At 41.8% G+C, this 22,330-nt stretch overlaps 1 long non-coding RNA gene across 1 annotated transcript in view; it reads right to left on the bottom strand.

Moving 5' to 3' along the window:
• The window catches only part of LOC148127498 (uncharacterized), a 31,474-nt gene extending 9,181 nt beyond the window's left edge, over positions 1-22,293 (bottom strand). The window contains exons 1-2 of the long non-coding RNA XR_015740933.1: positions 22,264-22,293; positions 9,434-9,505 (exon numbers count right to left, since the gene is read on the bottom strand). This is a non-coding gene — a long non-coding RNA (uncharacterized LOC148127498). The remainder of the gene's footprint in view (positions 1-9,433; positions 9,506-22,263) is intronic.
• Positions 22,294-22,330: the final 37 nt, after the last annotated feature.

Raw genomic sequence — 22,330 nt, 5'->3', positions numbered from 1 at the left:
AGGTCACTAAAGGTGATCACATGATCCCAGGACATTGCAACCATCATAAATATGAGCCAGTTTGCATCCAAATTTTGATCACTTGGCCATGGGGATGGTCATAAGTATGAAAAACAATCCAAAGTCACTGTTTTTATTGCCGTTGTAATTGCGAACGGTCATTAAAGGAACGATGGTAAGTCTAGGTCTTGCCTGTACATTCATTCCTAATGTAGCCAATGAGATGTTTTTGCCAAACAAGCCAAACCACAACACAAAATAGAAAACAGAAATTCATTAAATATTCCATCAAGCTGACTACAGTGTGTTCTATAAATCCAGGGGGTCACCACAAAAAAATCAAAATGGAGTCCAGGACCATGTAATCAAAGTCCCCAAAGTGCTTTTTTTCTTGAAAAAGCACCTTTGGGACAACTATGACTTGGATGACTGAGAATCTCTATTGAGGTGTAATCAAAGGCCCACCTATTTTTTTGGGGGTACAATGGAGTGGGGTGACATTCACTGGTGGGATTCAAATTTTTTTACTACCGGTTCTGTGGGCGTGGCTTGGTGGGCGTGGCAGGGGAAGGATACTGCAAAATCCCCATTCCCTCCCCATCCCACTAACCTGCTTTCCAGCTCTGTTCTTCTGTGCAGGGCAATAAAAGAAGACCCAGCCAATCAGCTGGGACTTGGGAGGGAGAGAAGAGATGGGGGCGGGGCCAGTCGGAGGTAGGATTTGCCGGTTCTCTGAACTACTCAAAATTTCCACTACCGGTTCTCCAGAACTGGTCAGAACCTGCTGAATACCACTTCTGGTCACATTTGACTTTTTTTCAACCCTCCCCTCCCTTGCAGGAGGAATACAACTCCCTGAATACAACTGCTCCTTCTTTACCTGACTTAGTGTGAGGTAAATATAATTAGCAAGCATTTTGAGTTTAATTCAAAGCTTGATCCTCTCTAGTCCAGGATATTGAGCCCATATCTCTAGCTTTACAGGGGACAGGCCTTTCACCTGAAGGGCTGGGACAACAGCAAGAAAGGTGAGCCAAAGATCCTAGGATTTGTCCCACAAATCTTGGCGTGATTGAAGTGTGGACATACCTCTCATACCTATCTTCCCATACAGGTGAGTGATTCAGTTAGGATGTAAGCAAAGGTGAAGGAAAAGGGCACTTGAGAGCAAGCTACCTACACAAAAGGTGAAAAGTGTTAAGGTGACACCTGAGAGCTTATTCCATTTTTTATATGTGCTACACATGTCGCATGTAAAAAGTGGCAGAGAATAAAGCGGTACGTCCCAGAATTCCCCAGGCTATTAATAGTGTTAAATAAATAATTAGGTCTGAAGGAGGACAACTAATGGGGGTTTGCATAAAATTTGCATGTGCTAATCCAGCCTTCCCTAACCTATTTCTACCCAGGAATACTGAGATTACAATTCTCCAAATTCCCAATTGAGTCATAGTCTGTCGAATTTGGAGGGTGATTGGACGAAGAAGGCAATACTTGTCTGTCTGTCCATCTTAACATGGGTTTGGACAGCAGACAACTCTTTAAAAAGATCAGTGTTTCTCAACTTTGGCAAGTTTAAGAAAAGTGAACTTTAATTCCCACACCAGCTGGGGAATTCTGGGAGTTGAAATCCACACATCTTAAAGTCCCTGAGGTTGAGAAACGCCAGCATAGACCATACAATCATGGTTGCCATCTTTTTTGACCCCCTTCCTGCAGATGACCCTAAATTCAAGATCTTGCCCTTTTTCACCGAAGTGCTTAAAAAAATATATTCAAATCACAACGTTCGTAAGAATTACTTGCAAGGCAAACGACCTGCCCTTTTACAAAGCGATTCCAGTAATTAAATCTAAAAAAGGCCAGGGAACTTCAATCCATTCAGGACAGAATTAAATTTCATCTGGAAATAGACTCAAAATGCAACAGAGGAAACAGTGTTAAAATGCAGGACAGGAAAATAGAGAACTGCCTCCTACACTACAGGTAGTGCTTGACACGATCACAATTGGGAGCTGGAAAAAAATGTTTTTTAAGCAGCATGGTCATTAAGTGAGGCATCACACTACTGTACCCAATTCCAGTTGACTCCATCTTCTTTGTGGCAGCCCCTCAAATATTGGAAGATTGCGATCATGTCACCCTTAGTCCTTTTCTCTAGACTGGCCATATCCAGTTCCTGCAACCGTTCTTCAAATGTTTTTATTGATTGATTATTGATTGATTTGTCAATCGCTTACAAGATAATAGGCATAAGTATGTACATAGTTATGACATGAAATGGGTACATATAAGAAAAATAAAAGAAACAATAAGACAAGAACGGTAGGCACGTTGGTGCGCTTATGCACGCCCCCTACAGACCTCTTAGGAAAGGGGTGAGGTCAATAGTAGACAGTCTAAGGTTAAACTTTTTGGGGTTTGGGGAAGAAACCACAGAGTCAGGCAGAGTATTTCAGACATTGACCACTCTGTTGCTGAAGTGGTATTTCCTACAATCAAGTTTGGTGCGGTTAACTTTGAGTTTGTATCTATTGTGTGCTCTTGTGTTGTTATGGTTGAAGCTGAAGTATTCATTGACAGGTAGTCATTGCAATGTATGTTTTATATACCATACTTAGATCAGACCGAAGACGGTGTAATTCAAGGTTTTCTAGGTCTAGAATTTCAAATCTGGTGGCATAAGATATTCTACAACGAGTAGAGGAGTGGAGAACTCTTCTTGTGAAATATTTCTGGACTTTCTCAACTGTGCTAATATCCGATACGTAATGTGGGTTCCAGACCGATGAGCCTCCAGCCCCCTAGTCATCTTTTTTGCTCTTCCCTGCACTCTTTCCAGACTCTCTACATCTTTCTTATAATATGGTAAAACATATGAAGAAACAGTTGTTGTATTTGAGAGGCTGCCACAAAGAAAAGGGGTCGACTCGATTTATTTTCCAGAGCACCAGAGGGCAGGACATAAAAACAATAGATGGAAACTAAGCAAGGAGAGAAGCAACCTGGAATTAAGGAGAAACTTCCAAACAGTGAGGACAATTAACCAGTGGAATAACTTGCCTCCAGAAGGTGTGGGGTGCTTTGTCACTGGAGGCTTTTAAGAAGAGATTGGACAGCCATTTGTTTGGAATGGTATAGGATCTCCTGCTGGAAAAGGGGGCTGGATTAGAAGACATCCAAGGTCCCTTCCAGCTGTATTCTGATTGATTTTGATTGATAAAACTGGATGCAGTATTCTAAGTGTGGTCTTACTAAGGCTTTATAAAGCAGTACTAATACTTCAATGATTCTCGTTGGCTTTCTTGCGGCCTTCCCCGAATAAACCAGGGCCTGCTTACCAAAAGAAGAAAAAAAAAACACCTCGTTTTGCAAAAACCCACTAAAAGATTGGCTCCCTGCTCCTCTCTTCCCATGACCCCATTTCCAAACCGAGAGAGTTCAAAACCTGTGAGAAATAATGGCTTGGTTTGGCTTGGCCAACTGGATGGCCGTGATCTTTGGCTGAGAAGAATTAATGGGTCGTGCAGGACAGTGATCAGGCTGAGGAGAGCAGGGGAAAGCCATCTACTTGCCGCCCCCCCCCACCAGCGGTCCTTTCTGACATGCTGGCTGATTGAGGGCAAGAGAGGGGGGGAGAGAGGGAGGGAGGGAGAGAGAGGGAGGGAGGGAGGAGGGGGTCAGGTGGGCTACGCCGAAACTTAGCAGAGGGGAATGGCAACTAAAGCAAGAAAATAATATCCCCTTAACGAGCTTCACATTGCCCCGAGTGTGGATGGCGGCCAAGGTCCAGGTTCCCCAAGTGTGACAGAACATTATTCTGAACATTATTCTAATGAAACGCCACGGAATTTGCTCAAAGGCCAAATCCAGGGGCTCTTTGCTTGCCTTTCACATGTTCCCCTCAACACTTGACTGCCTTTTCTCCACAGAAAGAGTTCAGCGGAGACATTAGATTGTCTTCTTTCTTTATTTCTCTCTCTCTCATTCTCTCTCTCTGTATATATGTTTGTGCATGTGTGTTTGTATATATGTATGTGTATACGTATGTATATGTATATGTATATATACATGTGGGTGAATCTATATCTATATTTCAAGGGGTGGGCTTCAAATAATTTAACAATCGGTTCTCTGCCCGGTTGCTGGGTGTGCGTGGCCATGGTGGGTGTGGCCTAGTCGGCTCCTGCACCACCTTGGGAGCAAAAACGGGCTGCGGGGGAGCCATTTTTGCCCTCTCCGGGCAACAGAGGCTTTGCTCGAGTCTCCAGAAGGGTTAAATGGTCTCCCCGGGCTCCGGAGGCTCTCTGGAGACTGGAAATAGGTCCGTTTCTGGTCTTCCAGAACTTCCAGAAGGGCCATTTTTCGCCCTCCCTGTGCCTCTGCACAGGCCCTGCACTTTCCTGCAATCCAAAATGGGCTGCTTGGGGACACCTGAGAGGGGCGGGGCGGGGCAGGGCCAGCCAGAGTTGGGATTTGCTGGTTTGCCGAACTGGCCACAAAATTAACAACTGGTTTGCCTGAACTGGTGCGAACCAGTAGCAATCCACCCCTGTATCTCTCTCTCTCTCTCTCTCTCTCATCTATCTATCTATCTATTTATCTATCTATCTATCATCTATCTATCTGTCTACCTACCTACCTGTCTATCTATCATCTATCTATCTATCTATCTATCTATCTATCTATCTATCTATCTATCTATCTATCTATCTATCTATCTATCTATCTATCTATCTATCTATCTATCATCGATCTATCTATCTATCATCTATCTCTATCTATCTATCTATCTATCTATCTATCTATCTATCTATCTATCTATCTATCCATCTATCTATCTCTATCTATCTATCTATCTATCTATCTATCTATCATCTATCTATCTATCTATCTATCATCTATCTATCTGTCTACCTACCTACCTATCTATCTATCATCTATCTCTCTATCTATCTATCTATCTCTATCTATCTATCTATCTATCTATCTATCTATCTATCTATCTATCTATCTATCATCTATCTATCTATCTATCTCATCTATCTATCATCTATCTATCTATCTATCTATCTATCTATCTATCTATCTATCTATCTATCTATCTATCTATCTATCTATCATCTATCTATCTATCTATCTATCATCTATCATCTATCATCTATCTATCTATCTATCTATCTATCTATCTATCTATCTATCTATCTATCATCTATCTATCTATCTATCTATCTATCTATCTATTATCTATCTATCTATCTATCTATCTATCTATCATCTATCTATCTATATCTGAAACAGCTGTTAAGTGAGTTTTGGAGCTTTCAACACAGTCTACAACTACAACACAATCCTTTCACCAGTTCCACACCCATTTGCACCACTCAGGTGACCCTGAGGACACAAATAAACCTCCAGGTGACCTCAACAGCTCTCTAAAACAGGGCCATCAAACTCCCAGCCCATGGGCCGATGCGCCATGCACTAGCCATGAAGGGGGGAAAAGTTGTGGCACCGCTGTGACACCGTGAGTTTGACACCCCTGCTCTAAAAGGATGCAGATAACTAGCTGTCCGCAAGGAATATAAATCCTTCCATTCCCCGCTATCCTGTCAGAGCTGAAGAAGCTTCTTGGATGAGAAGCGAAACATCTTCAAAGAAAAACACCAGAAAGTCCAGTTGCCTCTTGAAAAAAGCACCTTTGGGACATCTGGCTTCAAAAACTATGCAGGGGTAGAACCGGAATGGAAAGGAGACCATCAGGAAAATCTCAGGATGCAAAGTCAAAACACGTGACATCCCAATAGAAGACAAGGGAAAACTACTTCCATATTGTTGCCAAGAAATGTTCGTGAATGTGCCATGAAACCTCCAGGAATTGAGCATGACTCAAGGGAGACTTGATAGCATTTCATAAGCTGTAATCATTACTTCAGATCTTGTTTTTTTCCTAGGTGAGAGGCTATAAGTTACACAGAAAATTTAGAATTATCCTCCTCCTAAGGCAGTACAAGAGCATTTATGCTGTATCTTTCTTAAAAGCAGACGGTGTGATGGTGAGGTGGTGTTGGACTGGCACTGGTGTTGAGGAAATCCTTTACTTATGACCACAGACAGTTATAAAACTAAGTTTTGCCTCCGTTCTATGACCTTTTTGCCATGGTGTTAAGCGAATCCATGAAGTTGTTAAATGAATCATGTATTCGTTAAGCAAATCTGTTTCCCTCATTGACTTTGCTTTTTGGAAGCCAGTTGGGAAGGCTAGAAATGGTGATCACGCGACCCCAGGACAGGACAACAGTCAAAAATACGTTCCAGTTACCAAGCGCCTGAATTTTGATCCCATGACTGCAATGGTCGTAAGTGTGGAAAAACGGTCACGAATCATTTTTTTCAGTGCCGTTGTAACTTTGAGCAGTCACTAAATGAAGACAAGTAGTCCTCGACTTACCAACACAACTAAGCCCAACATTTCTGTTGTTAAGCGAGACACTTGTTTAGTGAGTTTTGCCCCATTTTACGACCTTTCTTCCCTCCCGTGTTAAGTAAACCCTTCAGTTGATAAGTTAGTCATACGGTTGTTAAGTGAATCAGCCCTTCCCCCTTGGCTTTGCTTGTCAGAAGGTCTCAAAAGGGGATCCCAGGACCCCAGGACACTGCAACCGTCATAAATACGAATCAGTTGCCAAGCATCCGGATTTCGATCACATGACCCTTTGGATGCCACAACTGACTGAAGCATAAAAAACGGTCGTAAGTTACTTTTTTCACTGCCGTTACAACTTGGAACAATCACACAATGAAAGATTGTAAGTCAAGGACTATCTGTGTTTTTGGAGGGGGTGGGGGAAGAACGAGGGTTGATTTCAACAGATTAACAGAGTTGGAAGGGACCTAGGAGGTCATCTAGTCCAACCCTCCCCCCACCCAAGCAGAAAATCAGACACCATTTCGGACAAATGGCAGTCCAGTCTCTTCTTGAAAGCTTCCAGTGATGAAGCTCCCACAATTTCCTAAAGGCAACTTGTTCCATTGGTTGATGGATCTCACTGGCAGAAAAAAAAATTCCTTATTTCTAGATTGAATCTCTCCTTGATCAGTTTCCATCCATTGTTCCTTATCTGGCCTTCTCTGTCTGGAGGGCACCATGTTGGGGAAGAGGGGTGGCCTGTCTCCATCTTAGCCACTCCTGACCTGTGTAAACACCCCTCTGCTACGAATTGGTCCTTGCTTTAAAGCACCAATATTTGCTGACCCCAGGGAGACTATATTCTAACCCCCTCTCCAACTTAGTCCGGAGACAGAAAGCCAATCTTGCAGTTGATCTTGATTAAAAAGGCCTTTTTTCCTTTTTTCTGTCACCGCTTTGATTTGATAATTTGGTGGAGAAACAACATGATTTGGAGACTCCATTGTATGGTTATCTCTTAATTTTTCTCCCTCCCTCCCTTTCTCTCTCTCAACTCTCAACTCTAGCCACTTGGCAAGGACTGGCTGATTTTCAAATCTCTTCCAAACGTGGAAAAAAAATATTCGATACAGTCTCATTTTATTTATATATTTTTTTAAAAAAAAATTAAGCAGAGGCCCCTTCTTGCAGGTTTTTCTAAAGCTCTTCCCATTTGTGTATTCTTCTGCTAGTATTCAAAGATACACTGCAATGACATGTGGAGGATTGTATTTAATCAGCCTGGCAGGCATCTTGATTTGCTGGACTACGTCCATTGGATATAACAGGCAGTCCTCGATTTACAACAAGTCATTTAAAGTTACAATGGCACTGAAAAAGTTACTTATGATCATTTTTCACACTTACAACCATTGCAGTATACCCATGGGCAGAGGAGGTATTCAGCAGGTTCTGACCAGTTCTGGAGAACCGGTAGCAGAAATTTGCAAATACCACCTCTGACTGGAGATTTTTCAATATCCTTCCCCTGCCAGACCCATCAGGCCACATCAATAGAACTGGTAGTGAAAATTTTTTGAATCCCACCACTGCCCATGGGCATGTGACCAAAATTCAGATGCTTGGCAACTGACTCCTATTGCAGTGTCCTGAGCTCATGAGATCCCCTTTTGTGACCTTCCGACAAGCAAAGTGAACAGGGAAGCCAAATTCATTTAACAAGTAGAGATAACAGATAATCAGAGTTGGAAGGGACCTTTGTAGGTCATCTAGACCAACCCCCCGCCTAAACAGGAGACCCTACACCATTTCTGACAAATGGCAATCCAATCTCTTCTTGAAAGTCCCAAGTGATGAAGCTCCCACAATTTCCGAGGGCAACTTCTGTTCCATGGGTTGATTGTTCTCACTGTCAGAAAGTTTCTCCTTATTTCCAGGTTAAATCTCTCTTTGTTCAGTTTCCATCCATTGTTCCTTGTCCAGGTGCTTTGGAAAATAGCTTGACCCCTTCCTCTTCTGTGGCAGCCCCTCAAATATTGAAAGACTGCTATTATGTCTCCCCTGGTCCTTCTCTTCACTAGACTAGCCATGCCCAGTTCCTGTAACCGTTCTTCAGATGTTTTAGTCTCCAGTCCCCGAATCATCCTGGTTGCTCTTCTCTTCACTTTTTCTCTTCTCAACATTTTTTTATAGTGTGGTGACCAAAACTGGATGCAGTACTCTAGGTGTGGTCTTACTTAAGGTGCTTTATAGAGTGGTATTAGTACCCCACTTGATCTCAGTAGTATCCCTCTGTTAATGCAACTTAATGCAAATATGTTACTAACTTAACAACTGCAGCAATTCCCTTAACAACTATGCCAAGAATGGTCGTAAAATGGGGCAAAACTCATTTAACAAAAGTCTCACACAGCAACGGAAATTTTGAGCTCAGTTGTGGCCATAACTCAACGACTAGCTGTATTTTACTAGGTGGCTGATAGCTATTTCATAAGCTTTTACTGCGTTCGTGTAAGGCTGTTGAACTAAATCAGATTAAGATTTAGGGGCTGCATTTGTACAGCGTATGAAGGTTGCTTATTGTTAACGTTCATTTGTCATTTTTGGTGGCTGTTTCTAGTTTAAGAAATACACCTTTTGGTTATTTTCTATGGAATCATAATGATAGTTCTCAGTATTTCTCAAATTTGGTCACTTTAAGACATGTGGACTTCAAGTCCCAGAAGTCTACATGTTTTAAAGTGGCCAAATTTGAGAAGCACTGATGTAGCTCCTCAGTTACTCCAATTTTTACCATTTTCCTCTGCTGATGCTTCAGATAAATTGCTCCTAAAAACGGAGGCTCCATTTACTGCATCATTCTTCTATCATCTCTAGATCCCAAAGTTACAGGAATTGAAATCTACCAGATGCATATAATTTTTGGACATTTCATATTATCAAATAATAGCCATAACTCTGCATTAGATTATAAAGTACATCGGGCAGTTGAGAAGTAAGCAAGCAAGCAACCAACCAACCAACCAGAGTCTTGCACTCTTAGGATCTTGTAATCTCCATGTTGACAGTAGAGATGAAATCCTCAGGAAGATGAAGCTACAAAGAAAAGGAGATTTGAAGATCCACCGATAAACAAAGGAAAGGGGAAACACTGGCGCTCTTGTGAATTGGAATGTGTGTTTTCCTCCCCAGAAGCTGATCAAGGTACATTTCTCACCCTGATTATTCTCTATTCTGCAAGCTTTCACATTCCACAGAAGTCTTTGTCGGAGGAGAAACAATGGGAAGTCCCTATGGCACTTGAATGGATAACAGATTGATTATGCCTGCTGGTGTGGTCCAAAGTTGGTTGGCAGATTGGAGGATACACAAACACATTCCATACAGCAATAAAATAATAAAGTTTTTTTCTCTATATAACCTTAGTAAGCCCACACCTGGAATACTGGACTCAGTTTTGATTACTACCTAATTAAAAAGATATTGAGGTTCTGGAAAGAATACAGAGAAGAATAACAAAGATGATCGGGGACTGGAGGCTAAAATATATGAAGAACAGTTGCAGGAACTGAATATGTCTAGTTTAATGAAAAGAAGGACTAAGGGTGACATGATAGCACTGTTCCAATATTTGAGGGGCTGTCACAGAAAAGAGAAGGTCAACTTATTATCTAAAGCATCTGAAGGCAGGACAAGAAACAAAGGATGGAAACTAATCAAGGAAAGAAACAACCTAGAACTAAGGAGAAATTTCCTGACAGTGAGAACAATTAATCAGTGGAACAATTTGCCTCCAGAAGTTGTGGGTGCTTCATCACTGGAGGTTTTTAAGAAGAGGTTGGACAGCCATTTGCTCAGAATGATATAGCATTTCCTTCCTGAGCAGGGGGTTGGACTAGAAGACCTCCAAGATCCCTTCCATCTCTGTTATTCTGTTTTCTGTTTTTTTCTTCAGAAGCAGAAAATGTTCCAGCATGTTCACTAAATTCCATGTTTTAGCATTTCAGCTGGATATATCTATACGAATCTAAAATATGTATCTAAATATGTGGATGTAAAAATATAGTCTCTTCAAGTGATTGGCATCAAATTGTGTTCAATTCCTAGCAACAACACACATAGATTTTCTATTGATTTATATCCTGCCTTTATTGGTTTTATATATAACCGGAGGTGGTGAACCAGAGGTGGTTATTCAGCAGGTTCTGATCAGTTCTGGAGAACCGGTGGCGGAAATTTTGAGTAGTTCAGAGAACCGGCAAATATCACCTCTGGCTGGAGATTTTACAGTATCCTTCTCCTGCCACGCCCACCAAGCCACGCCCACAAAACCGGTAGTAAAAAAAAATTTGAATCCCACCATTGTGGTGAACATACCTAATACTTCCTTCCTTCTCCTATGTTCCTCATACCAGCAACTCTATGAGGTGAATTGGGTTGGGACAGAGGGACTGGCCCAAGGTCACCCAGCTGGCTTTCAGGCCTAAGGTGCAGTGGTGGGATTCAAATTCTTTTATTACCGGTTCTGTGGGCGTGGCTTGGTGGGCGTGGCAGGGGAAGGATACTGTAAAATCTCCAGTCCGAAGTGGTACTTGCTGGTTCTCCGAACTACTCAAAATTTCCGCTACCAGTTCTGGTCAGAACCTGCTGAATACCACCTCTGCTAAGGTGGGACTAGAACTCTCAGTCTCCTGGTGTTTAGCCCAAAGTCACCCAGCTGGCTTTCATGCCTAAAATGGAGACTAGAATTCCGGTCTCCTGGCTCCTAGCCTTCTTAACTTACGTTGCTCTTAAATTTGATAAACAGATGCATGTGACAGGGTGAAGGAATTCAGAGCTGTGGCTGAGTCACCATGGTTTGTTTGTTTTTTTTGTGACTTCCCATCTGTTGGAATATCTCGCTAGACAAGAGTAGGCATTCAAAGGCTCCAGGGAGATTAAGTTTTGGGCTAGACTGGGAAGTTGAAAGCCCATCATGGCAAAGGGAATGGCCAAAGATAGATTTATTCTTTTGCCCAGAAAGCAATGCAGACATCTCTGTGAAATCACCCGAAATCAAGACTTGGGTAAAGGAGATTCCCCCCACTCTCCCTCCCTCTCTCTCTATCTGATTTTTATCCTGCATTTATTATATTTTTAGCAACTGAAGGCTGCAAATATACCTAATACTCCTTCCTCCTAGTTTCCCTATAACAACAACCCTGTGAGGTGGGTTGAAAGACTGGCCCAAAGTCACCCAGCTAGCTTTCATGCCAAAGCAGGACTAGAACTCTCAGTCTCCTAATGATTGGCCCACAGTTACCCAATCAGCTTTCATGCCTAAGGCACCACTAGAACTCACCATCTCCTGGTTTCTACCTGATGGCTTAACTAGTAGACCCGGTGTTTACATGCACACCTATTTGGAATGTGGTTTATTAATGGGAAATTCATTTTCGGAGCTGGATCCTTAAGTAGCCCTAATGTAAACAGCCCATGTAGAAGAAGAAGATACCAGCAAGGAAGTAGACATGGAGCTCAACATTTGCAGACAGTTTGGGGGAACCCTAAGCCGTCAAGTAAACAAATATCAGAAGAACTCTGCTAACAGGATATCTGTTATGAAACATCTACCTTTGACTAGAATTGGTTAGTTGTGCAAAAATGCAAGCTGACGTTGATTTTTTTTAGTACTGTAGGTTAACAGCTCTCCTCTTACCCTGTAATCAAATTAATAAACATGGAATGTTGGTCTGTGCTGGTGTTTTTTAACCGTGGCCACTTTAAGTTGTGTGGACTTCAATTCCCAGAATTCCCTAGCCAGCCAAGCTGGCTGGGGAATTCTGGGAGTTAAAATCCACGCAACTTAAAGTGGCCAAGGTTAAAAAAGAAACACCAGTCTGGAAAATAGAAATGATGGGAAATTCTGTGAGAACAGGTCAGGGAAAAATATTCTGAAAGAAGGCCTAGTTAATTCCTTGCAGAGAAGCATTTTGTGCTTCAACATTTCGTTGCCGATTCCAACAGTTTCTTTACAAGGGCCAAGTCACGTGTGAATTTGCCTGCCTTAAAAAAAGAGCAATCTGGGTGGGTGTTAAGGAAAGCCAACTCCGAATGCTGCCCATTGAACGCAATTCAAGCTTCTCTCAAAATGTGCTTGTGGGTTGATAAATCAAAAATATGTTAGGAAATCTTCATTGTTTCCAGATCCTGGCCTGATCTGTCCAACGAGTGTATCACTATAAATATAAATATGTATTGCCTCACTTTTGCGGAAGCTTCCTGAATAAAGAATTTATTTTTATTTTTTACATTTTTAAAAAAATTCTTTATTGAAATTCAAAATATTAAAAAGTTTATAAAAAGTTCTATAATAGAAGATGTGTCAATACCTTTCAACATCGTTTTCTTGACAGTACAATCATACAGTACATACAATTAATGTTTGACAGTTGTTCATAGTATTAGTAATACTAATTCACAGTGCCTTAATAATATTAATAAAAAAGTAATTCATATATATAGGTTGATGATTCAAAGAAGAAAAAGTATATCATATTAACACTAAGTACATATATATATAATCTAAAAAAGATCAGAGATAAAGCTATATAATTATAGTCTATGTACTGTGCTCTATATTCCATAGCCATAAGAGGAGATAAGGTATACATTTTAGCTATGCAATATAACTTCATAAATATTGTAAATTAAATATGAATATTTATATAAATCTCAATTCTCTGGCAATTTCTCAGTTTCAATGGCTTCTCATTGATCCTACCTGTATACCAATATGCCAATTTTATTTCCTCTTTTGACCTATATTTATCATGTTTTACTTTACCCATTGATACCAAATGTTCCAAATTGAGTAATATTCTGAGTCTTCTTTGTCACTTAATTTCATAATGAGTCTATCCATCTCTGCACATACCAAGATTTTATGAATTATAACTCTGTCTGATGGAACGGTAGACATCTTTCAAGCCTGAGCTGAATAGAGAATTTATTGACCCCATGTGTGATCTGCAGAACTTGCCAAAGGATTCTGAAGTGCTTTTCTTTTTCTTTTCCCCGCTTGATATTCTTTCAATTGAATGCTTCCCCCCATGTCACATTGACAGGAAAGTTTCTTTAATCATAGAACATAGAATAGCAGGGTTGGAACGGACCTTGACGGTCTTCTAATGGAGAATAGGTTGATCCCACCTCTTCTTTGTGGCAGCCCTCAAGCAGGGGTGGGATTCAAATGTTTAACAACCGGTTCTGTGGGCGTGGCTTAGGTGGTGGGTGTGGCTTGGTGGTCATGTGACTGGGTGGACATGGCTTGGTGGGCATGTTATTGGCTGGGTGCGGCCAACTCAATATCACTCACATTGAGGCACGCATCACCTCGCCTGGCCTCTCATGACTGTGGGGATGCTGCAACAGTCGTAAGTGTGAAAAATGGTCATAAGTCACTTTTTTCAGTGCCATTGTAACTTTGAATGGTCACTCCACACAAGCAAAGAACCAGCAAAGGAGGGGAAAAAAACTCCAGAGAAGTTCCAGAGGCAGGAAGTCTAGTCCTGCCAAGAATGTAATAAGGGTTAACGGAGAGGCAGTTTCTTGTAAGTAACACCAGAATGTTTCCTTCCTGCCTTCCTTACAGGATTAGGCCAGTAATTTCTTCTAACAACCGGTTCTCCAAACTGCTTAGAATGCTAACAACTGGTTCTACCGAATAGGTGCAAACTGGTAGAATCCTACCCCTGCCCTCAAGTATTGGACCCCTCTAATCCTTCATGTCACTCAGGGGTGGGATTCAAATTTTTTAATCACCGGTTCTGTAGGCGTGGCTAGGTGTGTGTGGCCATGTGACTGGGTGGGCGTGGCTTTGTTTTGCAGCAAACACCTCCCCCCCCCCCAATTTTTTTATCTCCTGGCCCTCGGGGAAGCTTCCTGGGCGAAGCCGTAAGACAGCAATGGGGATCCCGGCACAGCTGATCATCGGAACAGCTGATTGTCAGGATGGAAAAAAAAATACCTTAAGGAGTGACTGGGGGGGGGGAGAACACAGTCAGTGATGTCACGCATGCGCGATAAGGACTGACTGGGCGGGGAGGGGCGGGAAGAGAGGGGAGGCGCCAGCCAGGGGCACGATTTGCTGGTTCTCCGAACTGCGCAGAATCCTAACAACCGCTTCTATAGAACCGGTCAAAACCAGTAGAATCCCACCCGTGATGTCACTCCTAATCCTTCTCTTCATTAGACTACACATACCTGGTTCCCGCAACTGTTCTTCATATGGTTTATTCTCCAGTCCCTTCATCATCTTCGTTGCTCTTCTCTGCACTCTTCCTAGACCCCCTAGAGCAGGGGTGTCAAACTGGATTTCCAGCCAGCCTCATGGGCCAGATTTAAACACCCTGTGGGCCAGATTTGTCTCGTGGGCCTTGAGTTTGATACCCCTGACCTAGAGTCTCAGCACGTTTCTAAAATTGTGGTGACCACAAACCACAACAGCATCCTTTTCAAACAATCCTTTTTGAATTTGCTTTCCATGTCATTCTGCCTTGAAACGGTGACTGTTCATTCTGTGGAGTTAAAAACTTGCTTTCTGGGAGAAAACAGACTTGCAGTTTCAAGATTCATGGCCAGTTCCTGCTGTGTTTGATGGCTTCCTTTCTTTCCACCAGTTCCTACCCTGGTCCCTGCCTTCAGATAAAGCTGAAATTAAGACTGGAAAGCATTTAAACAATCCCATTTAGATTCTTTGCTCTATTGAGTTGGCCTTGAAATAGCTGTGCCCACATAATGTTTTCCCCCTTTTACACTAGGTGAGTAAACATACCTGAAGCCAGCAGAAATTCATTGATGGCTTTGAAACTTTGCAGGGATCTCTGGGAAGGGAGGGAGGGAGGGAGGGAGGGAGAGAAGGAGGGAAGGAGATGGGAATGAAGAAAGAAGGCAGGAAGGAAAGAAGGAAAAAAGGAAACTAGGGGAAGGAAAGAAGGAAGGAAAGAGAAGGAAAAAGAAAAGTGGGAAAAAAGAAAAAAGGGAGAGACAGAAAGAAGAAAAAGAAAGAAAAAGGGAAGGAAGGAAGGAGATAGGAATGAAGAAGGAGGGCAGGATGGAAGTAAGAAAAGAAAATGAAAAAGGGAGGGAGGGAGAGAGGAAAGGAGAAAGGAAGAAAGGAAGGAAGGAAGGAAGGAAGGAAGGAGGGAGGGAAGGAAAAAAATCATTTTTCAATTCTAGAACTGGCAAATTGAATCCCCTTTCCAAAATTAAGTGTCATTTTAATAAAAAGCTAAGTATGTGGCTTTGATCTTTCTTTTTCAAAATGTCTCTGGGAACTGCAGGTGTTGGGGAGAGAAGAGAACACGCTTTTCTGCAGTCGCAGTCCAGTTGTGGCTGGGGAATTCTGGGAGTTGAAGTCCACACATCTTCCACCTGCCAAGGTTATGAAACGCAACTCTAATCAAGCCGTAAGTTATTTGGGGCTTTAAAGGTTAACACAATCCATTCAGAGACTGTGCCCAGGTAGAAATATGGTTAGAAGAATCCAGCATTCTTTGTACCTTATCCTTAATCCTGACTCTTTTCCAGTTGAAAATTTTGGAGTAGTTTGCAGGATAGCTCCAGATACAATCAAACTGGGATGTGATCAAGTAGTAAAAAATAATCTTTAAATATGACCAGTTCCGGGAATGGCTGCCATTGCTGCTCTTAATTGCAATTCTGCAACGAATTCTTAAACTTCACTGCAGGAGCTGATGATCAGAGAGTAAAGGTAGCCCTTGACTTATGACTAGCACAATTAGGACTGGAATTTCCGTTGTTAATCAAAGCCATTGTTAAACTAGTCATGACCGTTTTTATGACCTTTTGTGGCACAGTGGTTAAGCAAATGACTCTAGTTGTTAAGTGAATCATGCGGTCATTAATTGGGCTCCCATCCCCCAATTAATTTTGCTTGTCACCAGAACATGGGGAAGGGGGCAGATGGCGACCAGATACAGGGAGTCCTTGACTTACGACCACAACTGAGCCCAAACTTTAGGCCGCTAAGCGAGACGTTTCTTCAGTGAACCTTGCCCGGTTTTACGACCTTTCTTGCCACAGTTAAGCGAATTCCTGCACTTGTTAAATTAGTCACATGGTCGTTAAGTGAATCTGGATTCGCCTGTTGACTTTGCTGATCAGAAGGTCGCAAAAGGGGATCACACGATTCTGGGACACAGCAACCGTCATAAATATGAGTCAGTTGCTAAGCATCTGAATTTGGATCATGTGACCACGGGGATGCGGCAATAGTTGTAAGTGTGAAAAATCATCATAAGTCTTTTTTTTCCAATGACATTGTAACTTCAAATGGCCGCTAAATGAACCGTTGTAAGTCGAGGACTACCTGTAACCCCGGGACACTGCAACCTTCATAAATACCTGCTGGTTTAAGAAATATCCACATTTTGATCACATGACCATGGGAATGCCATGACGGTCGTAAGTGCAAGGACTGGTCGTAAGTCACTTCTTTCAGTGCTATGACAGACTTGAATGGGCACTAAATGAATGTCTGTAATTCAAGGACACCTTATGCTTATAAAGTACAGACTTGCTCTTTTAGTCCGATCTCTCATGTGGGCTGAATCCCTGCCCCAAATACATTTTCTTATTCATCAACAAGACTTCTGCTTTATCTCGATGAAATTAAATTTGCAGCTGTCTCTTCCTTACTCACCTAGAGAATATACAGGTAGTTCTCGACATAACAACCGTTCGTTTAGTGACCGAAGTTACAATGGCACTAGAAAAAGTGACTTAGGACTGTTTTTCACACTTACGATCATTGGAGCATCCCCTGTCCTGGGATCATGTGATCAACTTTTGCGACTGTGTTCCTAACTTTATAACTACCATGATTCCAGTGGTCGGATTCAAAAATTGTTACTACCAGTACTGTGGGTGTGGCTTGGTGGGCATGGCGTGGCCTGGTAGGCATTGCATGGCTTGGTGGGCATGGCTTGGTGGGCGTGGCAGGGGAAGGGTACTGCAAAATCTCCATTCTCACCCCACTCCAGGGGAAGGATATACTGCAAAATCCCCATTCCCCCCCCGCACTAACCTGCTTTCCAGCTCCCTTCTCCTGTGCAGGGCAACTAAAGATGACCCAGCCAATCAGCTGGGACTCGGGAGGCAGAGAATAGATGGGGGCGGGGCCAGTCAGAGGTGGTATTTGCTGGTTCTCCGAACTACTCAAAATGTCTGCTACTGGTTCTCCACAACTGGCTAGAACCTGCTGAATACCACCTCTGCACGATTCCCTTAACAACTATGGCAAGAAAGGTCATAAAACGGGGCAAAATTCACTTATCAAATGTCTCAGCTTGCAACAGAAATTTCAGGCTCAACTGTGGTTGTAAGTCAAGGATTACCTATAATATCTTGAAGACTGCCTCTCAGGATCTCAGTAAGAGCTGAGTGACTATTGAAGTTTTGAATAGCTGTGTCTTTCTTACTCAGATTTTAATTTTTTCAAATAAATTGATCCAAGGTGTTTCAGAAGCATGAGATCTCCTGGCTGGGAGTTCACACAACACATTTATCGTTAAACCTAAGTTTACCAAACACAGCGACAAACTGTATTATAGGTCAGCGTGAGGGCGGGATGCCCATAACAGGTGACGGCAATGACTAAACTACAAACAAGCAGGCCTTAGTTTAACCTAGCTTAACAGATTGTGTGAACCCAACCACTGAGGTGAAAAACATTTATTCCCTCAATTAGTGCACCTGATTGCAATAAAAATGCACAAACATTCCACCGGGATTACAAAAACCACGCAAAAGCGAGGGAAAAAACCCTCATGCTTTTTATGTATAGAAAATACACAGGGGCTTTAATACTGAAAGAGATATTCAGTCGGTACATCTTTGCTCCCTGTCATTCTGTTTTAAAACAATGTCTTATATTTAGGTAATAAATATTTTTCTTTGGATTTCTCCATTAGTATCTGATGCCTTGTCAACTGTAAATGTTTGTAAGCTTGAATTCTCCTCTTGGTGAATTCGTGGAGTCGCCCATTAGATTTATTGAGAATAAATATAGATTGCCTATTCATTCATTTATTTATTTAATTTTATTTAATTTAGCTAGTTAGTTTCCCACCTTTATTATTTTTACAAATAACCCGAAGTGGCAAACATCCAATGCAACTTCCTCCTCCAATTTTTCCTCACAACGACAGCAACCCTGTGAGGTGGGTTGGGCAGAGAGAGAGAGAGAGAGAGAGAGTGATTGGCCCAAAGCCATCCAATTGGCTTCCATGTCTAAGGCAGGACTTGAACTCTCCATCTCCTCCTGGTGACTGGCCCAAAGTCACCCAGGTGACTTTCATAGCTAAGGTGGGATTTAAACTCATGACCTTCCTCCTATTTTCCCTATAACAACAACCTTGTGAGGTGAACTCATGGCTTTTTAGCCTGGTACTTTCCCCCTTCCCCCCAAATGTCAGGATCCTTATTGGGAAAAGAAATCACAGCATCTCCATTATTATTCAAACACATTTAATAAACCAAGAGAAAGAGTAGCAAAGGGCACCAACGTGTGACAAACTAAGCAAAACCTGAGGGTGAGGACCCCATGGCTCAGCTGTGAAAGTCCGAGGAGCCAACCCCACCCCTTTGTGGATAACCCCCTCCCCCTTGGGCCATTCAGTCACCCCTGAGAATAATGGATTTAAAATGTGCAGAAACAAAGACACTTTTAGGAGAAGGTTAGCTCCAACCTTGCTGTAAAGGAACAATTGGGCCACTGGGTTTCTCAACCAGGTACTGGTCCCCAGGGCTAGCTAATAGTTTAAAAAAGCCAACAGCCTCAAGAGATGCACATTGCTCAGATAAAAAGCCATGCCACCCCTGGCTTCCTTTGCCATTTACCGCCTTTCGTTGGGAAATAGTATCTATTCATGCTCCAACTTTAGTTTAGTTTCAACCACGTAAAGGCAAAGGCAAGGAAGAGCCCTGCTGCTAAGAAGGCAAAGTTACAACTGGTGGAGAACATGAAAGCCGATTCTTGAATTTAGGGGTGGCCTCTCATCTTGAGAAAAGAACATCCCAGATGGGTGAGCTAGAATAGCGTCTTGCTGTAGCTGGAATTCAAGCCCTTATATTAAGAAAGACGGTCTATCTGTCTACCTACCCACCTAACCACCCACTGATCGATCGATCTATCTATCTATCTATCTATCTATCTATCTATCTATCTATCTATCTATCTATCTATCTACCTACCTACCTACCTACCTACCTACCCACCCACCTACCCACCTAACCACCCACTGATCGATCTATCTATCTATCTATCTATCTATCTATCTATCTATCTATCTATCTACCTACCTATCTATCTATCTATCTATCTATCTATCTATCTATCTATCTATCTATCTATCTATCTAATACTATAAATAACATAATATGTTACATATTATATGTTCCTCTGAGCTGGCTGAGGAATTCAAATATATATTCTCTATCTCTCTAATCTATATCTATCTAGCTACATCTCTCTCTCTCTCTCTCTCTCTGTCTGTCTGTCTGTCTGTCTGTCTCTAATATAAATAACATAATTTGTTACATATTATATGTTCTTCCTAGCTGGCTGAGGAATTGAAATATATATTCTCCATCTCTATCTCTCTAATTTATATCTATCTATCTATCTATCTATCTATCTATCTATCTATCTATCTATCTATCTACCTACCTACCTACCTACCTTATATAAATAACATAATATGTTATATATTATATGTTCCTCCGAGCTGGCTGAGGAATTCTGGGAGTTGAAGTCCACAAGTCGTAAAGTCACCAAGGTTGGCGAGCCCTGTTGTACGTTGCATATTATACCTATATATGTATTCCCATATATTACATTCATCAGTTTAAAAGATTGCTGCTCAGCATGTAGCATTTGATTTCCTAGTCCTGCAGCTCAATTTGCTTTCAAGGAAGTATTTTTTCCGAGTGGCTTCCAAGATGAACGTAAAGTCAGTACACAACCTTTAAAAGTAGCTTGGCAGCCGTTCACATGTTGCGGCGAACCTGTTAGGCACGCCCATCGCCTCTTCACCCCTGGCATGACCCTGCCATCCGTGGCCATATGGAAGGCTGAGCTTTTGATTTATCCTTGTTTTCTAGATAAGCAGCTAAAAGTGAACAAAAATAATTGTCAATGACAACAACAACTTAATAATAACCAAGTTTTTCATGCCACACATTCAGAGCAAAGAAATCCCAAATTAAAATGTATGGTCCAATCAGAGCTGAACTATTTTAAGCGTAATGCGTATATATACAGACACACACCTTGAATTTCAACAGAACCTACTGAAATCAACTGCTTTGGAACAAACACACACGGAGTTTCACTGTGTCGCTGATTTCAATAGGAGAAAAATTGAGCCTACAAAGCTAACATTCAGTTCCGCCACATACAATGGGACCAATTCTCAGGTAAACCCACGCAGGATTTTTTTTTTTTAACCTCGTTTCATCTTGTTCACATTTACTCCAAAACGACTCCAGAAACTATTCACCTCTGATTTCCAATCCCACCATTTATTTTCACCATGCAGACAGACGGTGACCAGAAATATTTGTGAAAAAGAAGGAACCCGGAAGATGAATATTAAAATCGGCTAAACTTGAGATTTTTATTTTTCTAAACGGAAAAAATATTTTTCTACCTCCCAATAAAAAGTGTTAAAGAAAAATGGGAACGGAATAATTTTAATTTTTGAGTGGTACCCCCAGATTCATTCTTTAATTTTTAAAAGAAAAGGGGGTTAAAAAAAAATATCAGCCTGGATAAGGAGAAAAGGTTGACCGGTGCAATGATCCAGTAAATAAAATCTGGGACTTTTGCAGTCATGCTTTCTATGATTCATCCGAGTTCAAAGTTTCCGCCTGTAAGGAAGGTATGTGTGTGTGTGTGTGTGTGTATATATATATACACATATATATATATATATATCAGACCAGTATATTCGATTCTGATCTTATCGAATTAAAGTCTTCCCCGCCCCTCTCCCGGAGAACGAAACCAGGAAACTGAAAAGAGAGCACATTAAAAATAAATCAACCGAAAAAGAGCCATCTCCCATTTTATCCAAGGCGGCTAAAAACCCTGGGAAGAGAAGGAAAGAAATGGGAAGGGAGCGAGCGAAACGAGCGAGGCAGATAGGAATAAACGCAGAAAGTGAAATTAACCAGTTCTCTCCCCGCTAAACCCGTTTCCGAAACTCTCGGCTTGCAAACCGACGTCGGGTTTAATCAAGAAAAAATGGATAATAATAAATTGTTATTATATGATTATTACAGTATAATATATTATACTATAGTACTACTAGTAGTAATAATAATAATAATAATAATAATAATAATAATAATAATAATAATAATAATAATAATAATAATAATACAAATATACTATTACTACTACTACTAATAGATAATAATCGAAGTTGATTTTTCTTGCATGGTGGTTCGACTTCGTTTTATTTGGGGGCGGGGGGAGAGAGAAGGAAAAATCCGAAATCTTTGCAACTGAAGAAAGGAGGGCAATTTTAAAAACCGGCTTAATGTCCTCCTTATTATGGGTTTCTGGCTTCACCGCCCCTTCCCTTCCTCTCCGGCCAGGGACACCCAAAGTTCGGCGAACAGGCGAGACGCCCAGCCCTGCCTAAAGCCTCCCCTTCCCCCCCACAATCCCCAAATCGGCTGCCTAAACCCAGGTTCAAAGTGCAGCGGAGAAGGAAGGAGTAGGGACGGTGGGGGGACCCCGGCCATCTGTAGAGACAAACCGCCCCCCACGCTTCCCTTCTGACCTAAAGGCTGAGTTGGCGAGTCCTCATCCCGACGGGCGAAGGAAGCGTGTCTGGATTTCCCGCCCTC

Source organism: Pseudonaja textilis, chromosome 1, assembly GCF_049901715.1.
Source record: "Pseudonaja textilis isolate UNSWEBS1 chromosome 1, rPseTex1.2, whole genome shotgun sequence".
NCBI classification, from domain to species: Eukaryota; Metazoa; Chordata; class Lepidosauria; order Squamata; family Elapidae; genus Pseudonaja; species Pseudonaja textilis.
Note: the sequence above shows the minus strand (reverse complement) of the source record. Positions and strands in the feature narration are given on the sequence as shown.